Source organism: Spermophilus citellus (assembly GCF_964194105.1).
Source record: "Spermophilus citellus genome assembly, chromosome: X".
Lineage (NCBI taxonomy): Eukaryota > Metazoa > Chordata > Mammalia > Rodentia > Sciuridae > Spermophilus > Spermophilus citellus.
In genome coordinates this window covers 45,298,016-45,315,331 of record NC_138190.1, presented here as the reverse complement: position 1 = coordinate 45,315,331, position 17,316 = coordinate 45,298,016, and positions in this window count along the sequence as shown.

The following is a 17,316-nucleotide window of genomic DNA, read 5'->3' as shown; positions in this document are numbered from 1 at the left end:
GCCATCCATTTACTAATGTTCAATATTCACATTTTACCTGGACCCACCCCGACAACCAAGAAGATATGGATTGCCCCATCTCTGTTACTGAGCTTCTAGTTGGAGGAGACAGTGATCAATTCTGTAACATAACAATGTAAAAAGAGGTCTCACCTATGACCCACACTTCTAATCCCAGCAATTTGGGGGGCTAAGACAAGAGGAGTACAAGTAGCAAGACCATTTCAAAAAAATAAAAAGGACTGGGGAAGTAAAGCACCCTTTGGTTCAATCCCCAGTACCAAAAAAATGGGCCTCTCAGTGCACAGAAGTACTCTACAGCTTAGAGGATCAGGGCAGGCCCCCCAGCGTTGGTGGCCTTAGATCAAACCCTAAAGCTGTGTAGGAGTTAAGAGTCACCTACGTCAGGACATCAAGAGGTCCCTCCGGGCCTGGCTTGAGAAGGGATGTTGGCCTGAGAGGAGGCTGGGAGTTTAGCAGGGTTCTAAACTGGAAAGAATGAATAGGCAGAAGTGCCCTAGAACTGAATGACTAAAAACTGGTTATTGGAGGGCTGGGGATGTGGCTCAAGCGGTAGCGCGCTCGCCTGGCATGCGTGCGGCCCGGGTTCGATCCTCAGCACCACATACCAACAAAGATGTTGTGTCCGCCGAGAACTAAAAAATAAATATTAAAAATTCTCTCTCTCTCTCTCTCTCTCTCTCTCTCTCTCTCTCTCTCTCTCTCCCCCCCTTTCTCTTTAAAAAGAAAAAACTGGTTATTGGAAACAATAAAGGTCTTGCAAGTCATTTAACTTAAATTTCAAAAGGGTGCACAGGTTGGAGTTTGGGAGTGGGGTGAGGAAACGAGTACAGATGGAATAATCCTGAAGGAAATGGAAGCAAATCAAATTCAATGGCATATGTCAAAAATATGAGGGCTGGGACTAGCATGTGTGAGGCACTGGGTTCAATCAGCATCACATAAAAATAAAGGTATTCTGTCCATCTACAACTACAAAAGAAAATTGAAAATATATAACAATCAACCTCAGCAATTTCATAAAGGCCTAAGCAATTAGCAAGACCCTGTCTCAAAAACTAGAGGGCTAAGGGGGCTGGGGTTGTGACTCAGTGGTAGAGCACTTACCTGGCACATGTGAGACACTGGGTTCAATCGTCAGCACCACATAAAAATAAAGACTGTCCATCTACAACTAAAAAATATTTTTTAAAAAAATTGGGGACTGGGGTTGTGGCTCAGCGGTACAGCGCTCGTCAAGCACGTGCGAGGCCTGGGTTTGATCCTCAGCACCACGCAATGTGTCCATCTACAACTAAAAAATATTCAGAAAAAAAATAGAGGGCTGGGAATGTGTCTTGGTGGCTAAGCACCCTTGGGTTCAATCCCCAGTACCAAAAAAAAATAATAATAATAATAACATTGAATGATGTTGTAACATGATTTACCTCTGATATGTACAGTCCGCATATCAACATCAAACAAGAAAAACTGTCAATTCAGTAGATGCAAGGCATTTTCTAACATTGAATAACCGGTTCTGGTAACTTATCTTGATAATGTAATCTCAGACTAACCACCAAACTAGACTTGAAAATAGTTGAAGAGAAACTTTACTAAACCAAGTGAAGCAAAAGTTAATGGAACAGTTCAGCAAGAGGCTTGGTTAGAACTTTTATTGTCCAATAGAAATGTAAATTAATTGTAAAAATACATGTGATGGGATCCATATTACAGTAAAATGTACTGCATACTGATTATACATGCACAATCTCAATGATAAAAAAAAAAGTTTGAGGAATTAGATACAGTGAGACCTGTTTAAAAGTATAAATAATTGGACAAGCCTGTAATCCCAGCTGCTTTGGAGGTTGAGGCATGAGGATCACAAATTCCAAGTCAGCCTGAGCAATGTAGCAAGACTCCCTCAAAATAAAGGTCTGAAGGTGTAGCTCAGTGGTAGAGCACTTGCTTAGCATGGGTAAGTGCCTGGGTTCAATCTCCAATAAATAGCAAATTCCCTTCACAAGGGGGAAAATGTTGCAAAATAATAAAAGATACATATGTATGAAGAATATGAAAAACCATGTATGATAATGACAAAGTTCTGCAAATGTTCAGTCTGGGCTATTAGGGGGTGTGGGAGTGAACAGAATACAGCTGGGAAAGAGATACGTAAGAAGGCTTCATTGGTGGTTATTTCCTAGCTGAGTAGTACTGGATGCATGGGTGTTCCCCATACTATGGTGATTTATAACGTCCTAGCAGTGTTTTATATCTTTGCTTTTGTTTTGAGATGGTCTCCCTGTATTGCCCAGGTCAATCTTGAACTCCTGAGCTCAAGTGCTCCTCCTGATTCAGCCTCGAGCTGGTGGCACTGTGCCCAACAGTGCTTTTTTTTTTTAAACTGGATATTGAACCCAGGCCCTGGCATATGATAGACAAGTGCTCTACCACTGAAGTACATTGCCAGATCTTAATTTCATTCTGAGGCAGGGTCTCGCTAATTGTCCAAGCTGGCCACCAACTTGCATTCCTCCTGCCTCAGCTTCCCATGTACCTAGAATTACAGGCATGGGCCACCACATCTGGCTCTGGTACCTTTTTTGAGATATACAAAGTATGAAATTTCATGATGCAGGGGTTTCATGGTGTTGGGTTTCATCCCCAGTACTGCAAAAGAAAAAAAAAAGAAAAAGTTCACAATGCATTTGAGGTAGGTAGCAGAGGAGAAAATATAATAGCAAATAGATCCCCTTCACAACAGCAACAATAATAATCTAAGAATAACATTAAGAAGCAATGCTTAGGGCTGGAGTTGTGGCTCACTGGCAGAGCACTTGCCCCGCATGTGTGAAGCCCTGGGTTCGATCCTCAGCACTGCATATAAATAAATAAATAAATAGAATAAAAGATTCATTTACAACTAAAAAAAAAAAAGCAATGTTCAAGGTGCATGTGAAGAAGCAAACAACAGAAGTCATGGAAGAAGTGTAAAAAGAAGCATAAAAATAAAAGCTTAGCCTACCTCCATACCTTTGGGAACAAACTGACATGTTAATCAAAGTAATCTTGTTAACACTTGTGCACAAAGATAACAGCAGCCCCTGACTTCCAGGATCTGGCCGCTGCCTTCATAGCTGGCCTTCCTGTCCTCCTGTTGAACACAATTTCACAAAATGTCAATATCAAACAAGGTTGCTTTGTGACCAAGATGGATCAAGACAAATTTGAGAGGACTCCATAACCATGACTGAACACATAGTCCAAACCACAAAAATAACCAAACATCCCCTATCCAGACTAAAATAAATGGCTGCTTGTTTTATTCTGACCAAGTATAGCTTTAGCACGTCTCTAGGCTGCCCTCCTAGATAAGATCTATTAACATACCCAATCATAAAATTAACCCACTTCTGGATAGTACTTAATCTAGAAAACCTCACTTGCTTAAACCCTCCTCCCCAACACCCAACACAAGGCCAAAACATAATACATCTTTTCTAACACCCTCTTTCTGAGATGCCCCACAGTTCCTCATGGTGTCCATTCTCTCCCACTGCAAAGAGTAATAGATCCAACTTGTTCAACTCAGGGCATGTTCATGTTCCTGATCTTTAGCTATGAAGAGCCTTAAAACATACATAGTCAGATGCCAAATAGTAAAAACCCTAGGCTTCCATTAATGCTTTGTAATATTTACAAGTTTAGACATCAACTGATAGTCCAAACGTTTTAGCTTGCAGACATGGTGTGTGTGTGTGTGTGTGTGTGTGTGTGTGAGAGAGAGAGAGAGAGAGAGAGAGAGAGAATGTGAATGATTTGGAGTGGGACTGTTGAGAGCCACAGCCGAAGGGGCCCCAGCAAACTTCCAGCTGCCAGCAAACTTCCAGCTGCCAGCTGATGATTGGCTCACAGCGGCCCCAACAACTTCTAGCTGCCAACTGATTGGCTCCTCTGTGATGATGCTCATTGGGCTGTTTCCCTGCTCTTTCAGACTACGGAGCTGCTCATTGGGGGACTTTTATTGGCTCCGCCCACGTGACCCCGCCAATCAGCCTCAAGAGCAGGAGGAGTGGGGGAGAGAGAGGCTTGTGAGAAGCCGGTGGTGGCAGTTGGGCTCTGAGGGTTTTTCCTGAGGAGCTGTGTGGTGTGGTGTGTGGTTCTAAAAATAAAGTTCATTTCTTTTGACAAGTGGCTCCTGAATTGTGCCCAGCCAGACTGCGGCATTTGGTGGACTGCACAGGGAACGACTGAGGGTAAGTGATAAGGTAAACTGCTCGCCCCTGAGGGCAGGTCAAGAGGATGGGTAGCCATTTTAAGATTCTTCTTTTGTTTTGTTTCGCTTTTGTTTTAAGTTGCCTGTCCCTGGAGATGAGTGAGACAGAAGGAAAACTGCTCACATCTGAGGAAAAACTATTTGCATCTGAGGAACAGATAGGGAGAAAGGATGGATGGACATTTCAGGAGGATAGAAAGGCTATAATGATTTTTTGTTGTTTCATTCTGTCTCGGTTTTGTTTGACGTCATCTTGTTGGGTTGTATTATAGTAGAAATATGGGATCAGAAATTAGTAAAAAACAAACCGAAAGAGTGTTAAGTAAATTGTTAGAGGAAGGAGGCATCTCAGTAAAATCAAGAACAGTCAGGGCATACGTTGATACAATACAAAAATGTAGCCCATGGCTTTTTAAGGAGGAGTTGTTAAATATATCACAATGGAATCATCATGGTGAAGATTTAAAAAGAATAGAAAAGAAAAGCCCAGGGACTCTGCCAGTTGGCACATTGCCATTGTGGACGTTCGTATCTTGTTTGCTTAGTCCAAAGCCTTCAGTTCACACAATGGTAGAGAAAGGAGAAGACATATTGATTCAAGTAAAAGAGAAGGTCTCTCAAGTTAGTCAGACAGAGGGAAAGATTCAAGTAAAAGAGAAGGTCTCTCGAGCTAGTCAGACAGAGGAAAAGATTCAAGTAAAAGAGAAGGTCTCTCGAACTAGTCAGACAGAGGAAGAAAGTTTAGAGCAGAAAAAGCCATCAGGGGAAAAGTTACAACAGGAGACTGCTACTAACACCTTTCTATCACCAGAGGGCGTAAGTGTCCAACCAACAGCGCCACCTCCATATGCTGGGAGGCTCCCAACCCCCGCAGTTGATAGTTGGGATTCTGAGACAGGATCTCAAATATTAACATGCCCTGTATTTGAGGCAGGAGGGCAGCGAATTCACCATGCTCTAAATTTCAAAAAAGTGAAGCAGCTAAAAGAGGCTGTAACAACCTATGGTCCTCAAGCACCCTTCACTGTAAGCATGGTCAAATCCATTACCAACTTGAACATGACGCCAGCAGATTGGGCTAATATGTGTAAAGCTGTGCTAAATGGAGGACAATACCTGTTATGGAAGGTTGCCAATGAGGAATTTTGCAAGGAGACGGCTAGGCAAAATGCAGCAGCTGGTTATCCTCAGAGAAATCTAGATATGTTGTTAGGAAAGGGACCTTATGAGGATCAGCAGCAACAAATTGCATATGATCCTGGTGTATACGCACAAATTGCTGCAGATGCGGTTAGGGCATGGAAGACTTTACAAGGACATGGAGGTTTACAAGGTTAATTATCTAAGGTAATACAAGGAGCTAATGAACCTTACGCTGAATTTGTAGATAGGCTTATTCAAACAGCTACCAGAGTTTTTGGGAATACAGAACAAGCAATGCCATTAATAACACAACTGGCTTATGAGCAAGCGAATCGTTGGTGCAGAGAAGTCATTAGACCATGGAAACATGAAGATTTAAACACATATATTGAATTATGTAGAGACATTAATGAACAAGGGCAAGTCGTGGCAGCTGCAGTAAAACAGGCTTTAGATGCCAGGCCAAGAACATGCTACAATTGTGAACAAACAGGACATTTTTAAAGGAATTGCCCCATAGGATGAGGGTTTAACAAAACTAGGTATCAAAGGAGTAGAATACCGGGTATTTGCCCACGATGCCGTAGAGGGAGACATTGGGCTAATGAATGCCATTCTCAAACCACCATAGAGGGTACTCCATTATCAAAAAATGAACAAGGACCAGGTGTTTATCCACGATATCGTGGAGAAAGGCATTGGGCTCCAGTGCCAAAAAATGGACAGGGGGGCCCAATGCTCCGGGGCCCAAAACCACAAATATACGGAGCACTGGAGGAACCCAGCAATCCCATCAGGGTAGTGCCCAGGACACATTGTCCATTAGATCCCTCATCAGACAAACCAGAGGGAGCGCAGGGTTGGACGTCTGTGCCTCCGCCAGAACAGTATTAACTCCAGAGATGGGAGTTCAAATCATTCCCACAGGGGTAAAAGGACCTCTTCCCAAAGGAACAGTAGGCTTATTATTGGGACGCAGTTCTTCTACTCTAAAAGGACTTATGATAAGTCCTGGGGTAATTGATCCCGATTATTAAGGTGAAATAAAAATTATAGCCAGTTCTCCAAAGGGTATATCAGTAATTTCACCAGGAGATAGAATAGCACAGTTACTAATAATACCCAGCCTACATGATAAATTTTCCAGTCGTACTGTAGAAAGAGGTTCCAAGGGATTAGGCTCCACAGGTGTAGATTGGGCTATGCTTTCTTTAGATTTAGATTCTCGCCCCATGCTAAAACTAAATATTCAAGGACATGAATTTAGTGGGCTACTGGATACAGGTGCAGACTTAGCATCATCTCTCGTCAAGAATGGCCAAAACATTGGCCATTACAACAAGCCACTCAAACGCTTCGAGGCCTAGGAGTGGCGACTAATCCACATAGAAGTGCAATGGTATTAGATTGGAAGGATCCTGAAGGATGTGAAGGAATTATACAACCATATGTATTGGATCATCTCCCTGTAAATTTATGGGGATGAGATGTCCTAGATCAATTAGGTTTGACATTAACAAATAACATCAATCAAAATGTACCCAGGGGCTGGGGATGTGGCTCAAGTGGTGGCGCGCTCGCCTGGCATGCGTGCAGCCCGGGTTCGATCCTCAGCACCACATACCAACAGGGATGTTGTGTCCGCCGAGAACTAAAAAATAAATATTAAAAATTCTCTCTCTCTCTCTCCTCTCTCCTCTCTCACTCTCTCTTTAAAAAAAAATGTACCCACTATTATGGCTAGACAAGGTTTTAGGAAAGGAAAAAGATTAGAAAAACAAGAACAAGGTATAGCAGCACCAATACAAATAGATCAAGGAACAGACAGACATGGGTTGGATTTTCAGAAAGGGCCACTGAGACAATAAAAATTACTTAGAAATCAGAAAGACCAGTATGGGTTCCTCAGTGGCCCCTGACTAAAGAAAAGATACAAGCAGCCCATGACCTGGTCAAACAACAATTAGCGGAAGGACATATACAACCTTCTGTATCTCCCCATAATACTCCCATTTTTGTCATCAAAAAGAAATCTGGTAAGTGGAGATTATTGCAAGATTTAAGAGCCATTAATAATGAGATGGTTATTATGGGACCTGCTCAATCGGGGATTCCTCAATTGTCTGCTTTGCCAAAAACCTGGTATGTTTTAGTTATAGGTATTAAGGATTGTTTTTTTTTTCAATTCCAATTCATCCTGAGGATAGTTCACGTTTTGCATTTACTATCCCTGCACTGAATCATGAAGGTCCTGATCAGAGATATGAATGGAAAGTACTCCCTCAAGGGATGGCTAACAGCCCAACTATGTGTCAAATTTATGTTAACAAAGTAATCCAACCACTTAGAAATCAAAATCCTGAACTACAAATATTTCACTATATGGATGATGTATTATTAGCACACAAAGATAAAAACACATTGCTAGAATGTTATGCCACACTTATAAACTTATTAAAAAATTATAATCTAGAGATAGCAATAGATAAAGTACAATTAAATTTTCCAGTTAATTATTTAGGAGTTCTATTATCCTCAACCATGGTCCGTCCACCAAAAATTCAAATACGAGTAGATCAACTCAAATCACTTAACGACTTTCAAAAGTTATTAGGAGACATAAATTGGATAAGGCCTTATCTAGGTATACCAACAGGAGAGTTGGGACCTTTATTTGATATCCTAAAAGGTCCATCAGATCCAAATTCACCCCGAATGTTAACGCCTGAAGCAAGAAAGGCATTAAAAATCATTGAAACATATATGGAAAATATGCATTTGGATAGAATTGATATAAGTTTGCCTTTATTATTTATTGTATTACCAACAAAAAATATTCCTACAGGAGTATTTTGGCAAGAATGTCCATTATTATGGATACATTTATCTTATACTCCTAACACTATTCTTACTAGGTATCCTGAGGCTATAGGACAATTAATACTCAAAGGAATAAAAGCAGCAAAGGGAGTGTTTGGAATTTCTTCCAATAAAATTATTACTCCATATACTATGAATCAAATTGATGAGCTAGCTAATGAGTTAAATACTTGGGCAATAACCATGTGCAAATCTAATGTTTCATTTGATAACCACTTACCATCTAATCCTTTATTGTCTTTTTGGTCATTGCATCCTGTAATTTTTCCAAAAATGACAAGAAAAACACCTATCATGAATGCTCCAAATATAGTCACTGATGGGTCAAAAAATGGTACAGCAGCAATAGTTACACCTGATCAAACTTTTACATTTTTAGTACCCAAACAATCAGCTCAAAAGGTAGAACTTAATGCAGTATTACAAGCTTTTGTGATGTTTAAAGATTCTGTATTTAATTTATTTTCCGATAGTCAGCATATAGTTAATGCTGTAATATCTCTTGAAGATGCTGGTAGGATTTCCCCTTCCTCTACTGTTTTCTCTTTGCTTTCCACTATACAAAGTCTAATCTGGGACAGAAAAGATCCATTCTTTATAGGACATATCAGGGCACATACAGGATTGCCTGGAGCCCTTAGTTTGGGCAATGATTTAGCAGATAAAACTACACATGACATACATATTTTCTCTACACTAGAAGAAGCTACAAATTTTCATAAAAAGTTCCATGTCAATGCTAATGCTTTACAAAAGCGTTTTAAAATAACTAAGGAACAAGCTAGACAAATAATTAAACAATGTCAAAATTGTGTGACCTTTTTACCACAAGTTAATCTTGGAATCAATCCTAGAGGACTGATACCTAACCATATTTGGCAGATGGACGTCACACACTTGCCAGAATTTGGAAAATTAAAATATTTGCATGTTACAGTTGATACTTCTTCTGGATTTTTGATGGGCTCCCTTCATGCCGGAGAAAAAACTAAAGATATTATAGCTCATTGCTTACAAAATTTTGCCACTGTGGGCGTTCCAAAACAGTTAAAAACAGATAATGCTCCTGGTTATACTTCTACCTCTTTTAAACAATTTTGCTCATGATTTGGCATTACTCATGTAACAGGAATCCCATACAATCCACAGGGACAAGGCATAGTTGAAAGAGCTCATCAAACTATTAAAATGTACTTATTAAAGCAAAAAGAGGGAATTGGGAAGGGGTATATGCCGCAGTCTGGCTGGGCACAATTAAGGAGCCACTTGCCAAAAGAAACTAACTTTATTTTTAGAACTACAAACGCCAAACAAAACAGCTCCTCAGGAAAAAACCCTCAGAGCCCAACTGCCACCACTGGCTTCCCACAAGCCTCTCACCCCCACACAAACCTCTCCACCTCCCACAATCCTCCTGCTCTTGAGGCCGATTGGCTGGGTTGCGTGGGCAGAGCCAAAGAAGTCCCCCAATGAGCAGCTCCGTGGAGGAGCCAATCAGCTAGATGTTGCTGGGGCCGCTATGAACCAATCATCAGCCAGCAGCTGGAAGTTTGCTGGCAGCTGGAAGTTTGCTGGGGCCCCTTTGGCTGTGGCTCTCAACAGGTATATATTCCCCAAAGATAAACTTAAAATAACCCTTTTTAGTCTGAACTTTTAAAATTTGGATTCATCAGGGCTTAGTGCTACAGAAAGGCATATGTGTCCAAAACATGTACATAAGCCCAAGGTACTTTGGAAGGATATTCTAATAGGACAATGGAAAGGTTCTGACCCAGTAATTGTCTGGAGTCAGGGGGTCTGTTTGTGTGTTTCCACAGGGAGAACAGCAGCCAATTTGGATTCCAGAGAGATTAACTAATGTCCTGACCCAGTGATTGTCTGGAGTCGGGGGTCTGTTTGTGTGTTTCCACAGGGAGAACAGCAGCTGATTTGGATTCCAGAGAGATTAACTAAAGCAATTTCTACAGACCAAAAAGAAGATGATTTGGCTCAAATCCATAACAGCTGATATCCAAAACTCCAGTTTGGCTCTCCTTACATCTGGGACAGAACCAGGATGCTTTTTTCAATATCTATTTTATTATTACCCTTTCCCACATCATGAAGTTCTATTTTGTATTTTGAGCTCATACAGACCTAGGTTAATGTTTTGCTGATCAGTTCTATTTTTTTGACTATAGAGTTTTTAAACATTGCAATGGAGATTTCACCTGTAAAAAGTTATAAGGCCTTTACTATTATGTTATGTGTTGTACGTATTATATTATATATGCACACTTGTGTTTTATGTTGTATGTTTGTTGTGTGTTTGTATGTACGTATGTCCATATATCATATATGATGAGCGCTCATGAAAAAATGGATCCAAATAATTTTTTTTTATTCACGTGATTTAGATGGTTTAATTTAGATTGGGTAAACAGCTGTTGAGGATTGTTTTAAAATGTGAACAAAAAAGGAGGTTAACAGATCTGTTTGTTTACTTTCACCTTTCCTTTTCATTATATTTAATAATTCTGTTCAAGATAATGTGAATTGTTAAGAAAATTGTTTTCTTTTAGTGCCTTCTGGAATGTTACATAATTTTTTCTTTAGCCATTATTGCCAGAATTCCTATCTTCATCCCAGTGCCGGTGAAGACAAAGATAAAACCAATCTACTGAACTGCTTGCAGAACTTGCCTGGACTATGTATCACTTGTATGCATTGTGAACTCACTTGTATGCATTGTGAACTATCTGTTGGTGCAGCGACTTGTGGTAGTGTTGGGGTATTTTTGCTGATGGTGTCATCGGTGGTACAATTTTTCCAAAAGGAGCTATCACTGAACTGCTTGCAGAACTTGCCTGGACTATGTATCACTTGTATGCATTGTGAACTCACTTGTATGCATTGTGAACTATCTGTTGGTGCAGCGACTTGTGGTAGTATTGGGGTATTTTTGCTGATGGTGTCATCGGTGGTACAATTTTTCCAAAAGGAGCCGTCAATTGGCTTGGTGTATCTTCCTCCCTTCTGCTTGTCATGGTCGTTCTGTTGAGAGCCACAGCCGAAGGGGCCCCAGCAAACTTTCAGACTGCCAGCTGATGATTGGCTCACAGCAGCCCCAGCAACACCTAGCTGATTGGCTCCTCTGTGGGGAGGCTCATTGGGCTGTTTCCCTGCCCTTTCAGACCACGGAGCTGCTCATTGGGGGACTATTTTGGCTCCGCCCATGAGACCCAGCCAATCGGCCTCAAGAGCAGGAGGATTGTGGGAGGTGGAGAGGCTGGTGGTTGGGAGAGAGGCTTGTGGAAAGCCGGTGGTGGCAGTTGCCTCTGAGGGTTTTTCCTGAGGAGCTGTTTTGTTTGGCGTGTGTGGTTCTAAAAATAAAGTTCGTTTCTTTTGACAAGTGGCTCCTGAATTGTGCCCAGCCAGACTGTGGCATGGGACATTCTTCTCTAGGTCTCACAGTCCCCACCAATACTCATTATGGCTTATACCCTCTGTTTATTCGTTCATTCAACAAGCATTTAATTGTGCACCTACTATGTGACAGGCTGGAGATGCAGCAATGAACATACATATCAGGCATAAATTCCTGCTGTCAAGAAGCATTCTAATGAAGAAGGCAGACATTAAACATGTTGAGGAGTAACATGTTTTCTTCTCTGAAGTGAAAGGATAGAGAGTTGAGGGGGAAAGGTGTATTTTTAGCTGATGTGGTCAGAGGAAGGTCTCTAGGCAGAGGTGATATTTGGCGTGGAAGACTTGCTTGGAAGCAGGATAAGTAAAAGTCAGTGGTGAATCTCAAGGAAGAGGGAACAGCCAATGTAAAGGCTCCAAAAAGGGAATAAACATGACATCTTTGAAAACTAGAAGGAAGACCAGTGTGTCTCCAGGGAGGAGAGTGATAGGCAGGGTCAGATCAAGGGCTCCTACTGAGTATAAGGTGGGAACTACCAAAGAGTGTTTCAGAGGAAGTGCCGCCATCTGAAACTTGTCTAGAAGCTGTGGAGAGTGGGTGGGTGAGGCGATCGTGGAAGCGGGGAAAGTCCAAGGAGTTTCCTCATTGGTAAAAACACAAATCTTTTCTACCTGATGAAACATAAAATGAAGCAATGTTTACCTAGCGCTCAGCACAGTGCCCAGTGCAGAGGAAGCAGTAGGTAAACATTAGCTTATAATAACAGATGTCTGTATCTGCAAGAGTATACCCCTGTGATTTTATCTGCATTTCAGAGATCATGCATCTGTGGGGTTAACTGTTTCAAGAAAAAAAAAAATATATATATATATATATATTTTTTTTTTTTTTTGCAGTAGTAGGGATTGAACCTATAGGTGCTTTACCACTGAACCACATCCTCAGCCCTTTTATTTTCTATATTGAGACAGGGTCTCACTAAATTGCCCAGGCTAGCCTCAAACTTGTGATCCTTCTTCCTCAGCTGTCTGAGTAGCGGGGACTAAAGGGATGTGCCACTGTGCTCAGCTCAAGAAATGTTAATTGAATACCTACTAGATACCAGGCACTGTAGTAGGCACTACATATGCAGGAGTTTTTTTATATTTATTTGTTAGCTGTAGTTGGACACAATACCTTTATTTATTTATTTATTTATTTATTTATTTATTTATTTATTTATTTATTGTGGTGCTGAGGATCGAACCCAGGGCCTCGCACGTGCTAGGCAAGCACTCTACCACTGAGCCACAACCCCAGCCCCTATATGCAGTTTTGAGGAAAGGAAAAAAGTGAGCCACAACCCTTGCCTTCAATCAACTGCCATCTTCAGAATCTGGGTGCATTGACCACCTTTAACACTACAGATGTACTTACTTGTGAGCAAAATGGCATGGAAACAAATGTATTGCAGGAAAGCATTGAAGGTGACAAGTTAATCCATTACAGTTCATCCTCATTAAGCCCTCTAAGACTCTTGATATCAATAATCCCTCACCCTCTGATTTCTTGGCTCTTATTCTCTCCCATGCAGATACCACAGTGTTTTGATTACTGTAGTTTTATAACGAACCTTGTAATGGGGGTATTGTTAGGTTCTTTAACTTCATTGTTTTCTTACAACACTATTTTGGATATTGTAGGTCCTTTCTGTTCCATATGAATTTTAGAATCAGCTTGTAAGTCCCCTCCCCCCACCAAAAAAAAAGCCTTCTGGGGTTTTTTATTGCAATTGCATTGCATTTATAGACCTATTTGGAAATGACTTTGCAACAATATTGAGTCTTCTAATCCATGAACATGGCATATCTCTCTATTTATTTAGATATTATTTAATTTATCTCAGCACTATTTGGTTGTTTTCAGTGTGAATGACTTGCAAGATTTTTAAAAAAATATTTGTCTTAGTTGTTGATAAACCTTTATTTTATTTATTTATACGTGAGAATCAAACCCAGTGCCTCACACATGCCAGGCAAGCGTGCTACCACTGAGCCACAATACCAGCGACTTGCAAGATTTTTACCAAAAATTTCCCTACATATTTCATATTTTTATGGTATTATACTTTAATTCCAGGTTCTGACTATTCATTGATAGTATAGAAATACAATTTATTCTACAATCTAGCTAAGCCTATTTATTAATTCTAGTAACTTTTTTATAGAGTCTATGTTGGTTTTCTACATAGACAGTCATGTGATATGTAAATCACAAGTTTATTTCTTCTTTTCCAATCAGTCTGCTTCTTATTTCTTCTTCTTGCCATAGTGCCCTGGCCCCACCCTCCTATACAGTGTTAACCAGGAGTAGGCATCCTTGTCTTTTTCTTGATCTGAGAGTGAAAATACTTTTACCCTGAAAAATGAAGTTAGCTGTAGTTATTATGTAACACTCTTTATCAGATTGAGAAAAGTCCCTTCTACTCCTAATTTTCAAAGGTTTATTTTTATCAGTTTTGTGTTGTTTAGTCAGGAATCAATATCAGATCTTGTCAAATGCTTTAGTGGTATCAGTGGAAATAATTATATGATTTTCCTTCATTAATCTATTAATATGGTGAATTGCATTGATTAATTTAAAAGTGTTAAATAAATCTTGTATTCCTGGAATAAACCCTGCTTCGTCATGAGTTATTACCTCTTTTATATATTATGTTGGATTTGACTTGCTCAAACTTGTTAAAAATTTGCATATCTAAATTTCTGAAGAATATTTGGTTGTAGTTTCCTTTTCTTATAATATCTTTGTCCTGTTTTGATGTCAGGATCAGGGTAATGTTGAACAGAAGATTTTGGGGAGCATCCCTTCCTTGTGGTTGGCAGAATTCTAAGATGGTCATCAAGATTCCCAGCCCCTTGGGGGGCTGGGATTGTGGCTAAGCAATAGAGTGCTCGTCTAGCATGTGTGAGGCCCTGGGTTTGATCCTCAGCACCACATAAAAATAAATAAATAAAATAAAGATATTATGTCCAATTACAACTAAAAAATAACTATTAAAAAAAAGATTCCCAGCCCCTGGCATACAAACAATTTCTCCTAGTTATTCAATTAAATGTGAATCTAGTTATTGCTGTGAAGGTTTTTTTGCAGCTGTAACTAAAGTCCCAAATCAGTTGGTCTTTAGACAGAGAGATTAGCCAGGTGGGTCTGAACTAATCCTATGAGTCCTTTAGATCTGGCTCTAGAAGTCAGAGATTAGATGTATTTGACACTTGATGACTTGAAGACAGAGGAAATCACATAGCAAAGGATGCAGGTGGGCTATAGGAGGTGAGAGCAGCCCTGACTGATAACCAGCAGGGAAACAGAGTCTTTGTTCCTATGCAATAAAACCTGAATCTTGCCAACAACAAAAATGACCTTGGGCCTGGTGCAGTGGTGTAATCCTGTAATCCCAGGGGATCAGGAGGCTGAGGCAGAAGGATCATGAGTTCAAAGCCAGCTCCAGCAATGGTGAGGTGCTAAGCAACTCGGTGAGACCCTGTCTGTAAAAAAAAAAAAAAAAAAAAAAAAAAAAAAAAAAAAAAAATAGAGCTGGGAATGTGGCTTAGTGGTCGAGTGCCCCTGAATTCAATCTCTGGTACCCCCTTCCTTCGGAAAAAAAAACCTTGGAAACATATTTTCAGACTTCTAGTACCATGAACAGAGAACACAGCCATGTTGTTCTGAACTTCTGACCCACAGAAACTGAGATAATAAATGCATATTGATTTAAGTCACCAATTTCATGGTAATTTGTTATTCATCAATGGAAAATGTATACATTCCTAATTCCTGAGAGAGTTTGTGCACAACTATTTTTTTTTTCCTTACCATTTGGTCAAATTCACCAATGATGCCACAAGGGCATGGAGTTTTCTTTGTGGGAAAGTTTTTTAACTACAGAATAAATTTCTTTCAAGACTTAGGGCTATTAAAATTCTCTTCTTTTTTTCTGGAGTGAGATTTGGTAATTCATGTCTTTCAAAGAATGTGTCTAAGTCATCAAATTTATGAATAAAGCTGGGCACGGTGGTGCCTGGAATCCCAGCAACTTGGGAGACTGAGGAGGAGGATCACAAGTTCAAGGCCAGTCTTGGTAACTTAGTGAGACCCTGTCTGAAAATAAAAATGTCTGGGGATGTGGCTCAGTGGTAAAGTACCCTGGATTTGATCCTGAGTACCACAAAAAATTATGAGCATAAAGCTCTTTATAATATTATAAATTAATATCCTCTTAAGTTTTGTAGAATCTATAGTGTTGTCCCCCATCTCATTCCTGAGATTGATCATTTGGGTCTTCTCTCCTTTTTCCTTCATCATTCTGGTTTAGAGGTTTACCAATTTTACTGATCTTCCCCAAATACCAGATGTTGTTTTTTTTATTTTTTCTATTGCTTTTCTGCTTTCTACTTTAGTGTTTCCCACTTTTATCTTTATTCCCTTTCCACTGCTTACCTTAGTTTTAATTTCCTCTTTTTATCATAATTTCTTAAAACAGAAGCTGAAGTCATTGATTTGAAACCATTCTTCTTTTCTAAAATGAGCATTTTTTTTCACAGTGCAGGGGATTGAACCCAGGGCTTCATGCATGCTAGGCAAGCTATTTCCCAGCCCCTCTAAATATGAACACTTAATTCTATCGATTTCTTTCCATGCACTGTTGTTGCTGCATTCCATAAATATTGATATGTTGTGTTTTAAAATACTAACTTTCCTTATGATTTCTTCTTTGGCCTGTGGTATGCTGGTTATTTGTTTCATGCCTCTCAATTTCAAATCCACCCTTTCTGCCTGCTCTGTGAAAATAGAATGCCTTTGAATATTTTCTCCTTTGCCGGCTGGCACTGAGGTTTTCTCAATAGAGGGTGCTAGAGAGATACTGCAAAAGGACAAAGGTTCCTGTGCTCACTTGACAGGCTCCTGCTGCCTGGTTTTTTCTAGCTTCCAACTCCTGCAGCACTCATAGCTTTTCCATTCTCTGGTTCCTGCAAGTGCATGGTGGTGGCCAGTAGTAGCCTTTAGTGACCAGTAGCTTTCCCCACCAGCAGTTGCTATCAGAAAGTTTAGATTTCCAACAAGTCCCACTGGTGCAGCACCACAGTGACTTTTGTACCATTTGGTGAACTAGAGTCATGCCTCTTCTGACCCTAGTTGGGATCTATGGATCCCAGTCTCATAGCTTCATATCATGGCCTAGGAAGGGTGGCTGCTCCCTATATCTGCTATTCCTATATTCTGTAGAATTCTCTTTACATCTTATTAGCCAATCCTTCATTATTCCAATCCCCCATTATAGGTAATTGCTTCTATTAAACACTCCCTATTCAAATTACTGTGTCATCCTCCCCTGATGGGATTCAGACTGAAACAAAATTGTTACCAGGAGGGGGTCCCAGAAATATACTGGCAGAAATGGGACTCTGAGGTTGGTCTGTTCTTGCCTCTAGGCTTGAGCACAGTGCTGAACTCTTTTTTTTTTTTTTTGAGAGAGAGAGAGAGAGAGAGAGAGAGAGAGAGAGAGAGAGAGAAAATCTTAATATTTATTTTTTAGTTTTTGGCGGACACAACATCTTTGTTGGTATGT